This window comes from Palaemon carinicauda, chromosome 22 (assembly GCF_036898095.1).
Source record: "Palaemon carinicauda isolate YSFRI2023 chromosome 22, ASM3689809v2, whole genome shotgun sequence".
Taxonomy (NCBI): domain Eukaryota; kingdom Metazoa; phylum Arthropoda; class Malacostraca; order Decapoda; family Palaemonidae; genus Palaemon; species Palaemon carinicauda.
Window position 1 is genome coordinate 91,277,343 of NC_090746.1, and position 16,304 is coordinate 91,293,646.

The window sequence follows — 16,304 nt, forward strand, 5'->3', positions numbered from 1 at the left end:
CTAGCTTGTCTTCCCGTTAAGATCCTTATCAGCCTACCATATTTGGTGACCACACGAGTGACCAAGCCCCCACTATCTCTCCGTTCCCAGCTTCGCCCTACCCTTTGATGATGTCACTCAATCGCTCTGAATCTTCTTTAACACAGCAATAATGAAACTCTCGGCCCCCCCCCCCCCCCAGCAGAGAAGCGTTTTCCTGCTTTAATGTTGCGAAGTCAATGTTCGTATCAAGGGCGTGACTCACTTAAGCAGGAAAGTAGACTATGTTCTCTCGGGAATCTACGAGGAAACTTCCCCGTAAATCTCTGATTGGCTTTGCGACCAATAGGACTCTGAATTAGAGTATAACTGGCTAAAAACATACCTCTTTGAGCAGTTCTCACCATTCTGAGCCACCCATACAGCTAAGATTTTTCAGCTCTTTCAACGACCATTCGGGGGCCAAAAGGCTTCGTTCACCCTCAAGGAAACTATGAGTATCACTTGCCTGTAACCTGCCGCCTTCAGCTCTCCTCGGAAAGTGAAATAACTCGTGTCCTTTGGGTAAGACGCCTACCTGAACTGATATGCTCCACCATTCCTGATGTCAGTACCTTGCCCATAAATGGCCGGATGACCAAAGTCGACACCCTAATGGATAGCCATTTCCACACCTTCAAGACCTAAATCAACGCCTCCGCTCCTGACGAAGAGGAAAACCATTCAACACAGAACGAACTTCACGTGAATACGGTAGGATGCAGACGCCCGCCCTATAACATGCCTGGGCCACAAAAACCCTGCCTACCACCCAGATATGCCACCCCACCCCCCTCACGCCCAAACCAACTACCTCTACAGCTACTAACTGATGTCAATTGACCATAGTTATGCTACTACAACTCCAGACACAGGGCTGTTGCAAAGAAATAGGTCGACAGGTGTCAGTGGTCAAAAGACTCATAAGTACACAATTGCTGTCACTAATGTTTTCTTTTTATATTATGCAGGTATTGCTGTATGGTTTTTGGTAGACTATGGTGCTTGCCGTTCCATTCTACCAATGTCACTCTCTAGGACACGTCATAGTCATTCTAATCATTCTAAGTCTGCTGATGTCAGCCTAGTAGCTGCCAACACATCTGAGATACCCACCCATGGGTACGAGACTCTTACAATATCGTTTGGAAGCTCTAAATACTATTGGAAGTTTCTCGTTGTTGAAGCAACATTTCCACTCACTGGTAGATGTGACACATCGATGTTTAGTCAATCCAGACTCATACTTGTCGACACCTCTTTAACCTACCCCATCCGACCTCGCACTCCACATCAGCCGAGCCATGAATGCCCACGATTACCTGTTCACGTTCTACTCGGAGGTCTTCTGACCAGAACTTCACTAACACCCCTTGGTTCAGGCCAAGTAAAATATTTATCACTATCAAGACGATTGAACCTCCAGTGTTTGCCATATTCAGGTGTCTGGCCTGGATTGTTTGGCAGCAGCTAAACGAACGTTCCATGGATAGGAAAAAAAAAATAGGCCTTTGCCAAAAGGACTCTAGGCTATCATCCTGAAAAAAGATAGCTCTCTGCACCCTTGTGATTATTATAGTCATCTAAACAACAAAACCAGATCATTACCACTTCCTTAACATCTCCGATGTTACCTCCTGCTTGTACGAATCGAAGGTGTTCTTAATTCTCGATTCCCTGAAGGGGTATTGTTAGATGCTCATGAACCCAGAAGAAATCCACAAGACTGTCATCACCACCACGTTCGGGACATACACATGAAATTTCTCCCTTTTTTGCTTTCACAATGCTAGGGGCACTTTTCAAAGTCATATGGATGGCATCTTATGGGACCTCCCCTTCTACCCATGCTACGAGGATGGCATAGTTATGTTCTCTTCCTCCAAAGAAGAGTGCCTCTATCCCCTACTCACTATTTTCGACCACCTACAACAGAAAGGCCTTGTAGTTTGGTACGACAATTGATGTGTGCATGAATGAATTCAGTGTGTTTGAAGGCGAAGCTATCATTAAAAAATCAAGAGATGGAGAGCCCCTGGATACGATGAAATAACTGCTGAGATGATATTGGTAGAAAAATGTAGTGACTCCCAGAATACTTTCAAGATTATTTTGTAGAATGTGGAGTGATAAATGAAAGCTAGGATCGTTGGTGTAAATGGCGAAAAAAGAAAGATCTGACTGATTGCAACAATTAGAGGCATCACACTTACGTCAGTTGTCATAAAAATATATAGTATACTCATTCTAAAGGGAGTAGAGAGAAAGATTAATAAAAATCTGAGATATAAGCATCAAGGTTTGGAAAAGGTAGAAGTTGTACTGACTACATTTTGATTTTTTAGATATGTGGTACAGCAATGAGTAGAATATATAAATCCACCTTTGATAGCATTTGTGGACTATGAAAAAGCTTTAGAAAGTGTCTACCGACCAGTTTTGTGGAGAGTCCTGCGTTATTATGGAGTTCCTCTTAAATATCTAAATTTGATTAAGTCTGTTTAAAAGCCTAGCAAGTGCAAAGTTAATGCTAGTGAATTCCTAGACATATCTAGTTTCTAATGAACAGTGGAGTACTCCAAGGGAATGTGTGGTCACGTATGTTGTTTATCTCCCCCTTGAATATTGTAATGCATAGAACATTTGGGGATGGTGGATGAAGTATTGACTGTAATGGTAACATGAATTTAGCTGACCTATAGTATGCTAATGATGCTGTTCATTTTAACAGAACACCAAAGGACTTGCAAAGCTTGCTTACCAGAAAGCATGAAATATCACATGAGGTTAGACTTAAGATAAATAGAAGAAAGACAGAGATGATGACAACGGAATATGCAATGGAGGCTGAAATATCATTAGAAGGAGAAAGGATCAATGAGGTGGAATCATTTAAATATTTAGCAACTATAATCTTTAATATACGATCTTTAGAATTTTAGTTTAATGGAAGATTGAAAAAAGTAAATCAGGCAATGGGTAGACTAAGTAAAATTTGGATATCAAATCGCCTGCAATTACACATAAGAAATTAGTTTAGTGAGATCGGTGTTACTGTATGGACATAAGCCGTGGTATGACAATGATACAATATCCAACAAATTTTGTAGATTTGAGAACAAAGCCCTCAGAAGAATATTGGGAGTTGAATAGCAGGGCAAGATTAGAAATGAAACTATTAGACAGATTACTCGATAACCATATGGGGGTGATATCATGGTGAGGGGTAGATGGAGATGGCTTGGGCATGCTTTTCGCACTCCCCAAGAGAGATTAGTTCACCAAACTTTCAATTGGGCTCCACAAGGTACTATAAGAGTTGGAAGACCCAGGCCTTCATGGCAGAGGACTATGATACGAGAGGTAGGAGAGGATGAATGGAGAAGTATTGATTAAAACGCTCAAGATAGCGACAACTGGCGAAATCTAACCGAGGTCCTCTAAGTCTACAGACGTGGGAAGGAGATGATGATGATGCTTATTAAATCGTCATAGAATGATGCAAACTGGTGATTTTTTTTTTCTATAGAATATGAAAGTACGACACTTTGTCTCATACTACAGGGGGATGGCGATGCTTAAAGAAATAACTGCTGTACTGATAAGACTTAATTGTAGGAGCATTTAGGAATTCAATGAGAGGAGGTTTATATTAATGATTCTGAGACGACCGTCTTCAATGTTACAACAAAAAATAAAGATCTTATTAAATTGGGTGAAGCTTCGACATTCTATTGAGAAAAACATCTGCAAATCGTTCAGTTGTGAGGGGATGATGGCCCGCTTCAAGGAAATGTTATGTGCTAACACTCGTTCACTGTTACTCTCTCGACTTTCTCAAATATTTCATTTGCTTGTTTTTAATGTTCAATTATTAATGTTCAGCTTAAATTAGATCCACGAGATTGCCCATTACCTATTTATCGCAATAAAAAAATATATCCTTATGCAGTGGCGTAGGAGCATTTTTGGCAGGCTGGGGTGTGCTAAAATTTGAAAGGGTTCTGTCTGTGTGGGATCCCGATTGGTTGATTTAAAATCTAAAAATAAATTCTGAATTCGACAAGTATATGTGCAGGGGACTTTAAATGAATTTATAGAATCTAATCTTGCCCAACCAGATGCATAGTGTCGAATCCTTGCCGAGACAAAAGCATTTATCATAAATGAATTACTGGTGGATATACATTCCCAAGGGTAAAATTTTACAATAAACTCTATTTAGATTGATATTTACACTCATTAATATATATATATATATATATATATATATATATATATATATATATATATATATATATATATATATATATATTTATTTATCTATTTATTTATTCATTTATTTGTTTAACAGATTCTTGTAACCTATATTGAACCAAGAAACAGTATTCCTGACATGCATACTTCACTAAGGGAATGATGATAAGGTTTATTTTACAACTGATTTACACTCTGGAACGCCCTTATTCACAAAAACAAATTCGCAGGTGGATGACGCAATAGTCACGCGTTGTCGAAGACACAGAAATGTGACTATTTTCTTTTTCAATACTCGATATCTCTATGTTGAATAAGCTGATTATAAGAACATCAAATTACACCTTGGTCATGCACCTTTTGGCATATAACTATCACTTCCTAAATGATATAAATCTGCTAGGAAAAATTATTTTCTCCATTCAAGGAAATTTCATTTGGCAGCGCTGTCTCAAACTTTTCCCACCAACATGAACTATGCTGAGGATTGTTACCTTGGTCACTTGTATAGGAACATGACTTAGAATCCATGTGTTCTGATGATGAAAGGAAGTAATAAACACTTATATAAGTAAATTCACGTTGCTTCCGATAGCATATGAAAAATTCACATCATTTCCTGATAAAAATATTAATTCCTAACAAGGAAGCGATTGTTGGACAATTTAGCAACTACCAATTCTCTAGCCTCTATCTTCCTACCGCACTTTTTTGACACACGTGCTTTTCAAATATTTGACTATATTATTTACGACAAGGTACCTCTGATGCCATCTATTGTCGGTAAAGTATAATTTGTTCCGATGTTTGGGAGGGAGGGAGGGAAGTATGCCTTTCGGGATATTGTTATTCTACGCATATTTTACAAACGATACATGTCATTACATGAAATATATCAATTATCTTCTGTTTTCATGGAAAAGGTAATTGAAAATCAGATAAAATAACTGTAATTTCTTTAATTTCTAGTCGATTTCAGTACATGTGGCACATTCTGGCATCACCCCCCACCACCCGCCTGACCCCCAAATGTAATTGAACTAACGATTGTTTGCTGAGGAAATATTTCTGTGATATTTATTGGGATATTTTTATTTTCCAAAGAATTAAGTTGTGGCCAGGCAACAAGAAGCATTACGGTCCCGTGCGTTTCTTTTGTAGTAATTTTGTGCCTAAATAGCTAAGGAAATGAAGTTTTAAAATTATAATGAGTGGATGATGGGGGCAATTGGCAATTTTGTACTCTACTGCTAAGGCCATCTATTGGACATGAAAATAGATAATTTGTAGAGATCTTTAATCCTTGCATTCTGGAACCTTCCATGACGTCATTTTCGTTTAAAACATAGACCAAAAATATCCTACTTAATTGGAACTGGATATAATTTATACTTCCCACATATATTTCTGAATAAGGGATCAGTTTTGTTTCAGAGGACATGAAAGGGGCCAAGAAAAATGAGTGAATTTTATTATTAAAAATTGCCCGGGGAACAATGAAGAATTTTATAGTATCAGTAATAGAATTGCTGGATCGATAATCAAACTAAATATAAAAGAGCTATAAAAGAAGTATCATTCAAATTTATTCACAAAAAAAAAAAAAAAAAAAAGAGGTAAAAAGAGAAACGCTTTAAGTAAAATCTGTTGATATCTTTAAAACATCAGACTTTCTTTGCATTTGTTTTGGTTGATTTCTATGGCAAAGTCGATCAAATGAAGTAAGTAGAATCAGCTGTAGAAAAAATTTTGAGAAGGCAAAGAAACGACAGAAGAATTTCCCGAAAAAAAAAAATATAAAAATCCTGATACCGCTAGTTTTATAAAATCACCATAGAAAATGGACATGAGAAGCCCATATGTTAAGTCGAAAAATTAATAAATCTTATTTTCAGTAAAAAAAAAAAATTATATAGTTCAGGTCGTAATATAAAAAAAGATTAAGTCATGTGACAATAGTTATGGGAAGTAAAATTTATCTTTAAGGAAAGAAAAAAAAATAATATTAAGGAAGAAAATAAAAACTCCTATAATGAGAGAAATATATGATTAGGTTAGTATAGCAATACAAAATAGGTGAAAATGGTAACATGACGAAATGGAAGCAAGAAAAAAAAAAAATGAATATTATTTGATAAAGTTTGTATTTGAATCAGAAAATGAGGTAGGTGGAAAGCACCATAACTATAAAGGAGAATTTAGAAATAATGGAAATATCCAAGTCAGGTTAAATAAAATTAGCACAACAATCCAAAACAAAATGCAAACTAAATACAAAAAACATTCGTAAACAAAATCAGAGTAAAATTAAGAAAAAACTAAACAAAGGAATAAACATCAAATTAATGAAAGGAAGACTTTAAATATGGTGCCAATATATGTTTCTTAAGTCAAAAGTTTAGAACATACCCAGAGTATGGACTACATAAGGTTTAGGACATCCCTGAAGTGTAAGGCACATACGACTTTAGCCACGCTGATACGCAGAATATATATATATATATATATATATATATATATATATATATATATATATATATATATATATATATATATATATTCAATGTATATATATATATATATATATATATATATATATATATATATACATTTAGAAATATATGTATATATATATATATATATATATATATATATATATATATATATATATATATATATATATATATGTAAATATATATACATATATATTTATGTGTATATAATTTATATGTGGTGGGGTCAGGGATTGGGTCAGTCATACGAAGAGAATAAGAAGAAGTTTTGTAAAGAAGTGAAGAGAGTAAGGAAGGCTGGCTCAAGAATTGAAGAGACAGTGAAAGATGGAAATGGAAGGTTGTTAAAAGGAGAGGAGGCAAGGAAAAGGTGGGCGGAATATTTTGAAAGTTTACTGAATGTTGAGGATAATAGGGAGGCAGATATAATTGCTGTTGCAGGTGTTGAGGTGCCGGTGATGGGAGATGAGAATGAGAGAGAGATTGCAATAGAGGAAGTGAGGAGAGCACTAGATGAAACGTGAGTAGGAAAAGCATCTGGTATGGATGGTGTGAGAGCTGAGATGCTGAAGGAAGGGGGTGTGACTGTACTTGAATGGTTTGTGAGATTGTTTGATATGTGTTTTGTGTTGTCAATGGTACCAGTAGATTGGGTTTGTGTATGTATTGTACCACTATATAAGGGTAAGGGAGATGTGCATGAGTGTTGTAATTCAAGAGGTATTAGTTTGTTGAGTGTAGTTGGAAAAGTGTATGGTAAAGTAATGATTAATAGGATTAAGGATAAAACAGAGAATGCAATCTTAGAAGTACAGGGTGATTTTAGAAGAGGTAAGGGTTGTATGAATCAGATTTTTACAGTTAGGCAGATGTGCGAGAAATATTTAGCAAAAGGTAAGGAGGTGTATGTTGCGTTTATGGATCTGGAGAAAGCGTATGATAGAGTTAATAGGGAAGCAATGTGGAATGTGATGAGGTTATATGGAGTTGGTGGAAGGTTGTTGCAAGCAGTGAAAAGTTTCTACAAAGGTAGTAAAGCATGTATTAGAATAGGAAATGAAGCGAGTGATTGGTTCCCGGTGAGAGTGGGGCTGAGACAGAGATGTGAGATGTCGCCGTGGTTGTTTAACTTATATGTTGATGGAGTGGTGAGAGAGGTGAATGCTCGAGTGGTTGGACAAGGATTAAAACTGGTAGACGAGAATGTTGTTGTTTGCGGATGATACTGCACTGGTTGCAGACAGAGAAAAGAAGCTTGACCGACTAGTGACAGAATTTGGAAGGGTGTGTGAGAGAAGGAAGTTGAGAGTTAATGTGGGTAAGAGTAAGGTTATGAGATGTACGAGAAGAGAAGGTGGTGCAAGGTTGAATGTCATGTTGAATGGAGAGTTACTTGAGGAGGTGGATCATTTTAAGTACTTGGGGTCTGTTGTTGCAGCAAATGGTGGAGTGGAAGAAGATGTACGTCAGAGAGTGAATGAAGGTTGCAAAGTGTTGGGGGCAGTTAAGGGAGTAGTAAAAAATAGAGGGTTGGGCATGAATGTAAAGAGAGTTCTATATGAGAAAGTGATTGCACCAACTGTGATGTATGGATCGGAGGTGTGGGGAATGAAAGTGATGGAAAGACAGAAATTGAATGTGTTTGAGATGAAGTGTCTGAGGAGTATGGCTGGTGTAGCTCGAGTAGATAGGGTTAGGAACGAAGTGGTGAGGGTGAGAACGGGTGTAAGAAATGAGTTAGCAGCTAGAGTGGATATGAATGTGTTGAGGTGGTTTGGCCATGTTGAGAGAATGGAAAATGTCTGTCTGCTAAAGAAGGTGATGAATACAAGAGTTGATGGGAGAAGTACAAGAGGAAGGCCAAGGTTTGGGTGGATGGATGGAGTGAAGAAAGCTCTGGGTGATAGGAGGATAGATGTGAGAGAGGCAAGAGAGCGTGCAAGAAATAGTAATGAATGGCGAGCGATTGTGACGCAGTTCCGGTAGGCCCTGCTGCTGCCTCCGGTGCCTTAGATGACCGCAGAGGTAGCAGCAGTAGGGGATTCAGCATTATGAAGCTTCATCTGTGGTGGATAACGGGGGAGGGTGGGCTGTGGCGCCCTAGCAGTACCAGGTGAACTTGGTTGAGTCCCTTGTCAGGCTGGGAGGAACGCAGAGAGTAGAGGTCATCTTTTCGTTTTGTTTCATTGTTGATGTTGGCTACCCCCCAAAATTGGGGGAAGTGCCTTGGTATATATATATATATATATATATATATATATATATATATATATATATATATATATATATATATATTTATATATATATATATATATATATATATATATATATATATATATATATATATATATATATATATATACTAGGCAGTATATGTTAGCAATCCATATACTGTATGCCAATGGTTCTACGAGTATAAGTGGATATGAGCAACCTGGTGAACTAACTAGAACTTTGGATGTAGAGGCATTCCCCCCTAAATATCGATGAAGTCACTGGCTGCAGGGTAACAGATTGGGTGTAGGGCTATAGACAAGATGTCTCTTCGGCTTTTACTCACGATGCCTGTCGGATTATCTTACTAGAATCAGTATGGACCGGCAGGGATTACTTCCCTTAGTTAGATACGTACTGCACATAACAAGGAACTGGCTATCCTGTGATGAATTTAGTCAATAAATCCTCTATGGATTTAATCAGTCTATGTAAGGAGATAGTGAGAGAATGACCCTCTGTCCTGGACGTAGAGGGGTTACTAAGAATCTCCCGGCTTATAAATACCCCAAAAAACTGAACATTGGTAATTGGAATGTCAGAATCACGAATCGGCTTGGGAAGTTACAGCAAGTGGAGAAGGAAGTCATGAAATATAGATGTGATATTTTGGTCGAATGTGAAACACATTGTATGGGGATTTTGGAGTTGGAAGAGAAGGGATAAGTGGGATAATGACACCAAGAGCAGTAAAGCCATTAACGGAATGGAGAGCTGTAGATAATAGAATATTTATTGCAAAGTTTAAATCAAAGTAGTATAATATGAATATTATACTTTGCTATGCACCAACAAATAATTTATTTAAAGAAAGGAAGGTGAATGCTCTGAATAACTGCACACTGTAATAGTTGAGATCCCAGCGATAGATATGTGATTGCCGACTTCAATGCTAAGGATGGAAGGAATAATCAAGGTATAGAGAATTTGATGGGTGGTGAAGGTCTTGGCAAAGTTACAAATGAGAATGGAGCACACTTTATAAGTTTTGCCAAATAAACAATCTTCCTATCGGAGGTACTCCTTTCCAGTAGAAGGACATCCACAAATATACCTGGACTTCACCATGGGATAATTGAAGAAATAAAAAAGATCACATAGCTATCAATAAGAAAAAAGGAAGACTGAGAAATGTAAGTAGCTATAGTGCTGCAGACATTGGTAGTGATCATCAGCTCTTCATTACCACAATGAATGAATACTAAAAGTACACATCAGAAATGTACATGGAATACCTAGGTTTGATACAACTAAGCTTCTAGAAGATGGGCACAGAGAAACATTTGCAATTGAATGTAGTAATATTTTTTCAGTCTTAGAGAGCTTAAGAGACGAAGAGCAGATAATTAAGGCAGAATACTAAAATTCCAATATTGATAGTGAGGTCAAAAGTAAGGCCAGGAAGGATTGGTGAAAATATTTAGACAGGAAAGCAGATGAGTCTGTCAGAGCTATGGATTCAGGGAGTGGCCAATTTTGAAGGAATTGCCGATATGATTATTAAATGAATCTCTACTGGGGCAAAAAATAAGAAGAAGCATATACCCCTCAAAAAGAGAGATGAATCTTTTATAATAACAGGAGATGAAAAAAGGAAAAAATGGGCGTTTCACTTAAATAAGATTATGAATAGGAGATATGAAGATAATAATTTGATCGATATACCTGAAGCTAAGGAACACCTTGATGTGCCCATAAATGAATTCAGCGTGTTTGAAGTCGAAGCTGTCATTAACAAAGTAAAGAGATGGAAAGCCCCTCATACGGGGGAATAACTGCTGAGGTGATTTTGGCCGAAAATGAAGTAACTCCTAAAATATTTAAAAGATTATTTTGTAGAAGGTGGGCATGGAGAGGCAAAACTTGATGAATGGGAGCCAGGGGTGTTAGTGAAAATGACAAAAAAGGAGATCTGACTGATTGCAATAATTACAGTCATCACATTTACGTCTAAAGAGACTGGAGAGAAAGATTGAGGAAAATCTGAGAGATTAACAAGCAGGGTTTCTAAAAGGTAGAAGTTGTACTGACCAAAATTCTATTTCAAGACATTTTGTACAGCAATGTGTAGAATATAGATATACACTTTTGATGGTATTTGTGGACCATGAAAAAGTCTTTGTTAATGTGCGGCCGCCAATTTTGAGGAGCCCTTCGTTATCATGGAGTTCCTCTTGAGTATGTAAATTTGATTAAGGCTGTTTATGAGCATACCAAGTGCAAAGTTAATGTTAATAGAGTCCTATCAAAGGAAATTCTAGTAAAAAGTGGAATACTCATAGGAAATATGGTATCACCAATTGTTGTTTATTCTCTTCATGGATTTTGTAATATATAGATCAGTTGGGGGTGGCGGAGAAGGATTGGGGTGGATTGATAACAGGAAATTATCGGACATGGAATATGCTGATAGCACTGCCCTTATCAGCAAAATGCTACAATATTTACAAAGCTTGCCTACCAGAATACATTAAAAGTGTTATGTGGATGAAAGACAGAGATGAGAACAGAATATGCAATGGAGGATGAAATATCATTGGAAGGAGAAGTGATTAATGAGGTAGAATTATTTAAATATGTAGGAGCTCTAATCTCTGATACAGGGTCCTTAGAATTGTAGTATAATAAAATATTAAAAAAAAAAAAAATCATATAATGGCTTGACTAAGTAAAATTTGGAAATCAAATCGCTAGAAATTACATATAAAAATTAGGCTATATATTAGTTTAATGAGATCGGTGTATGGAAATGAGTCGTGGTAGGATAATGATGGAATATTTAACAGATTTTGTAGAGTTGAGAACAAAGCCCTCTGAAGAATATTAGGAGTTAAATGGCAGGACAGGACTAGAAATTAAACTATAGTAGAGATTACTAAATCTTTCACTAAAATCCAATTCTAATGACCCTGTATTGGAGATCATAGTTCCTAATACTTGAATGATTTCATCTCATTATTCTTTTCTCCTTCCAGTAATATTTCATCATCCATTGCATGTTCCGTTCTCATCATCTATATGTTTCTTCTATTCATCTTGAGCCCATCCTCTTGTGATATTTCATGCATTCTGGTAAGCAAGCATAGAAAATCCTTTGGAGTTCTGCTAATAAGAACAAAATCATCAGCATACTCCACCTCAGCAAATTTCTTATTACCAAACCAGTCCGATCTTTCTCCTCCATCATCTACTCTACATATACCTGAAAAAAATCTAAAAAAATAAAAAAACATAACTAAAGGAATTATCAACCGCAATGAAGGATAGGTATCAATCTTACAAGCACATTAAAATCCGAATAAAAAAAAAAATCATTTAACTATGAACACCTTTTCCTTAATTTTTAGCTGCGACTCCTCCCTAGTAATTCATCAGATAATGGGTGGATATGCCAGCGAGTTCTATATGTTTTTCCCTAGAGCAATTCTAGAATATGAATGATTATTATTATTATTATTATTATTATTATTATTATTATTATTATTATTATCAAAAGGTTCCTATTAGCACTAGGATTGCAACTTGACCAATAACAATAATAATGGATATTAAAAATCCACAGTTTCATATCGTTATATGTTGTAAAAACACATGAGCAATCGATTTTTTTTTTCGAAGTGCCTCTTCAGAAAAAGGCGGAAAAACTTTTACAAATGATCGTAGGCAAATTAAGAATATATGCTAATTGCAAGATAAAATTTACTAAACAACCAAAGTAATAATCGAAGATAAAGTAGCAGATTAAAATGAAAAGGCAGTTTTCCCACAACCTACAATCGCCTTCATAGGCATATAGCTAGTTATCGAGCAACAAGATAGTTACTATACTACCAAAGTAGTAATCAATGGTAAATTACCAGGATATATGAAAAAAGGCAGTTTTCCACCAAGTGAACACTCATCTTCATGTTGAAATAGCTAGTTACTTGGCAACAATATCGTTACTAAACAACCAAAGTAGTAATCAGAGATAAAATAAGAGATTGAAGGGAAAGAAAGCAGTTTCCAAACAAGGTAATACTAGTCTTCATATTTAAATAGCTCGTTGCCGGGGCAACAAGATAGTTACCAGACTACCAAAGTAGTAGTGAAAGTTGAATCAGTAGATTAATAGGATAAAAGGTAGTTTCCCAACAAGTGAACATTCGTCTCCATATACGAATAGCTCGTTGCCGGGCAACTAGATAGTTACTAAACTACCAAAGTAGTAGTCAAAGTTGAAATAGTATAATAATTGGATAAAAGGTAGTTTCCAAACAACTGATTACTCCTCTCCATATACAAATAGCTCGTTGCCGGGCAACTAGATAGTTACTAAACTACCAAAGTAGTTGTCAAAGTTGAAATAATAGATAAAAGGTAGTTTCCCAACAAGTGAACACTCGTCTTCCTATACAAATACCTCTTTTCCGGGGAATTAGATAGTTACTAAACTACCAAAGTAGTAGTCAAAGTTGAAATAGTATAATAATTGGATAAAAGGTAGTTTCCCAACAAGTGAACACTCGTCTCCATATACAAATAGCTCGTTGCCGGGCAACAAGATAGTTACTAAACTACCAAAGTAGTTGTCAAAGTTTAAATAGTATAATAAATGGATAAAAGGTAGTTTCCAAACAACTGAATACTCGTCTCCATATACAAATAGCTCGTTGCCGGGCAACTAGGTAGTTTCTAAACTACCAAAGTAGTAGTCAAAGTTGAAATAGTATATTAAAAGAATAAAAGGCAGTTTCCCAACAAGTGAACGCTCGTCTCCATATACGAATAGCTCGTTGCCGGGCTACAAGATAGTTACCAGACTATCAAAGTAGTTGTCAAAGTTGAAATAATAGATAAAAGGTAGTTTCCCAACAGGAGAACACTCGTCTTTCTATACAAATACCTCTTTGAGGGGCAACTAGACAGTTACTAAACTACCAAAGTAGTAGTGAAAGTTGAAATATTATTTTAAAAGGATAAAAGGCAGTTTCCCAACAAGTGAACGCTCGTCTCCATATACGAATAGCTCGTTGCCGGGCAACTAGATAGTTACTAAACTACCAGAGTAGTAGTCAAAGTTGAAATAATAGATTAAAAGGATAAAAGGTAGTTTCCCAACAAGTGAACGCCCGTCTCCATATACAAATAGCTCGTTGCCGGGCAACAAGATAGTTACTAAACTACCAAAGTAGTTGTCAAAGTTGAAATAATAGATAAAAAGTAGTTTCCCAACAAGTGAACACTCGTCTTCCTATACAAATACCTCTTTGCCGGGCCACTAGATAGTTAATAAACTATCAAAGTAGTAGTCAAAGCTGAAATAGTATAATAAATGGATAAAAGGTAGTTTCCAAACAACTGAATACTCGTCTCCATATACAAATAGCTCGTTATCAGGCAACAAGATGGTTACCAGACTACCAAAGTAGTAGTCAAAGTTGAAATAATATATTAAAAGGATAAAAGGTAGTTTCCCAACAAGTGAACACTTGTTGCCATATACAAATAGCTCGTTGCCGGGCAACAAGATAGTTACTAACTACCAAAGTAATAGTCAAAGTTGAAATAATAGATAAAAGGTAGTTTCCCAACAAGTGAACACTCGTCTCCATATACAAATAGCTCGTTGCCGGGCAACTAGATAGTTAATTTAACATGGGAATACATGTTAACAATAATCTTTCTTTGGGGAATGATTTTGAATGATAATTCTCATACAGAATGAGTTACTAAATTGCGCATTTTTATTATATCTCAATATTTTCTGAAGAAAAATGTTGGAAAGTGATTTTTTCCAGAAAAAGAGGGGTCCTTTAGTTCCTCTACTCTATTGCCCCCGAATCTCAACACGTTCCTCCATTCAAACTACCCCACTTTCAGCCTTCATACACTGACGCCCAGAGGTAAAAGTTTGAGCTCAAAACATGACTTCTGCAACATCCAGGATAGAAAAGTTTCCGTAATGGTTCCCAGAATCATTAGTAGTTTAGACATTTTGAGGTCCTCCAGCATTAGAAAGCGCGAAAAAGATAATGCTATTTTTCATAGTTTTTTACATATGATTAGGATTCAACATTTGTACAGTCACGTAAGTAAAAAATAGAAAAACTAAATGGAAAAACAAAATAAGCCAATGAATGAATCATTAGGAACAAATTTACGTTTTATCACAATCTGGCGTTCGCATTTTTTTCAAATGTTTGAATTCTTATCATATTATAATGATCATTTTGAAATTTCCAAACATTCATGGACATAGCAATTCATGTCACACGTTAATACATTAGGTATAGTTTTATACACGCACACAGACACACAGAACACAGAGAACGCACAGAAACACACACACACGCACACACACACACACACACACACATATATATATATATATATATATATATATATATATATATATATATATATATATATATATATATATATATGTACGTATATATATATATATATATATATATATATATATATATATATATATATATATATATATTGATAGATAGATAGATAGATAGATAGATTGATATTACGTAGTCAATAAACTAATTACGATGTTTCTATCTACTGTCCCATATGGTAACTAAAATAAATCTCTGTTTAAACACAATTGGGAAGATTGAATTAGTTTCAAAAAGTTACTGTTGATTACTTAATAACTGTGTCACTTCATCAGATATAAATTTAGTATTAAATTATATATTATTATTATGCGATTCTTTTTTTTTTTAATGCTCATACTCTCCATATTGTAAGAAAACATTCTGCGAAAAGGGAACTCACATAAGATAACTCATTCTTGTGGAGTAATCTCTTCTCGGGAGCCAATGATCGTCCTTTGTCCCTGATAGCAACCCAAGACCTAATCCTGTAATTGCCATAACTTACAAGAAAAATTCGAATGTGCCAGCTCTCTCTCTCTCTCTCTCTCTCTCTCTCTATATATATATATATATATGTATATATATATATATATATATATATATATATATATATATATATATATATGTATATATACATATGTATATATATAAATTTATATATATATATATATATATATATATATATATATATATATATATATATATAAGTATATATACATACATATATATATATATATATATATATATATATATATATATATATATATATATATATATATAAACATATGTATATATATAAATTTATATATATATATATATATATATATATATATATATATATATAAACATATGTATATATATAAATTTA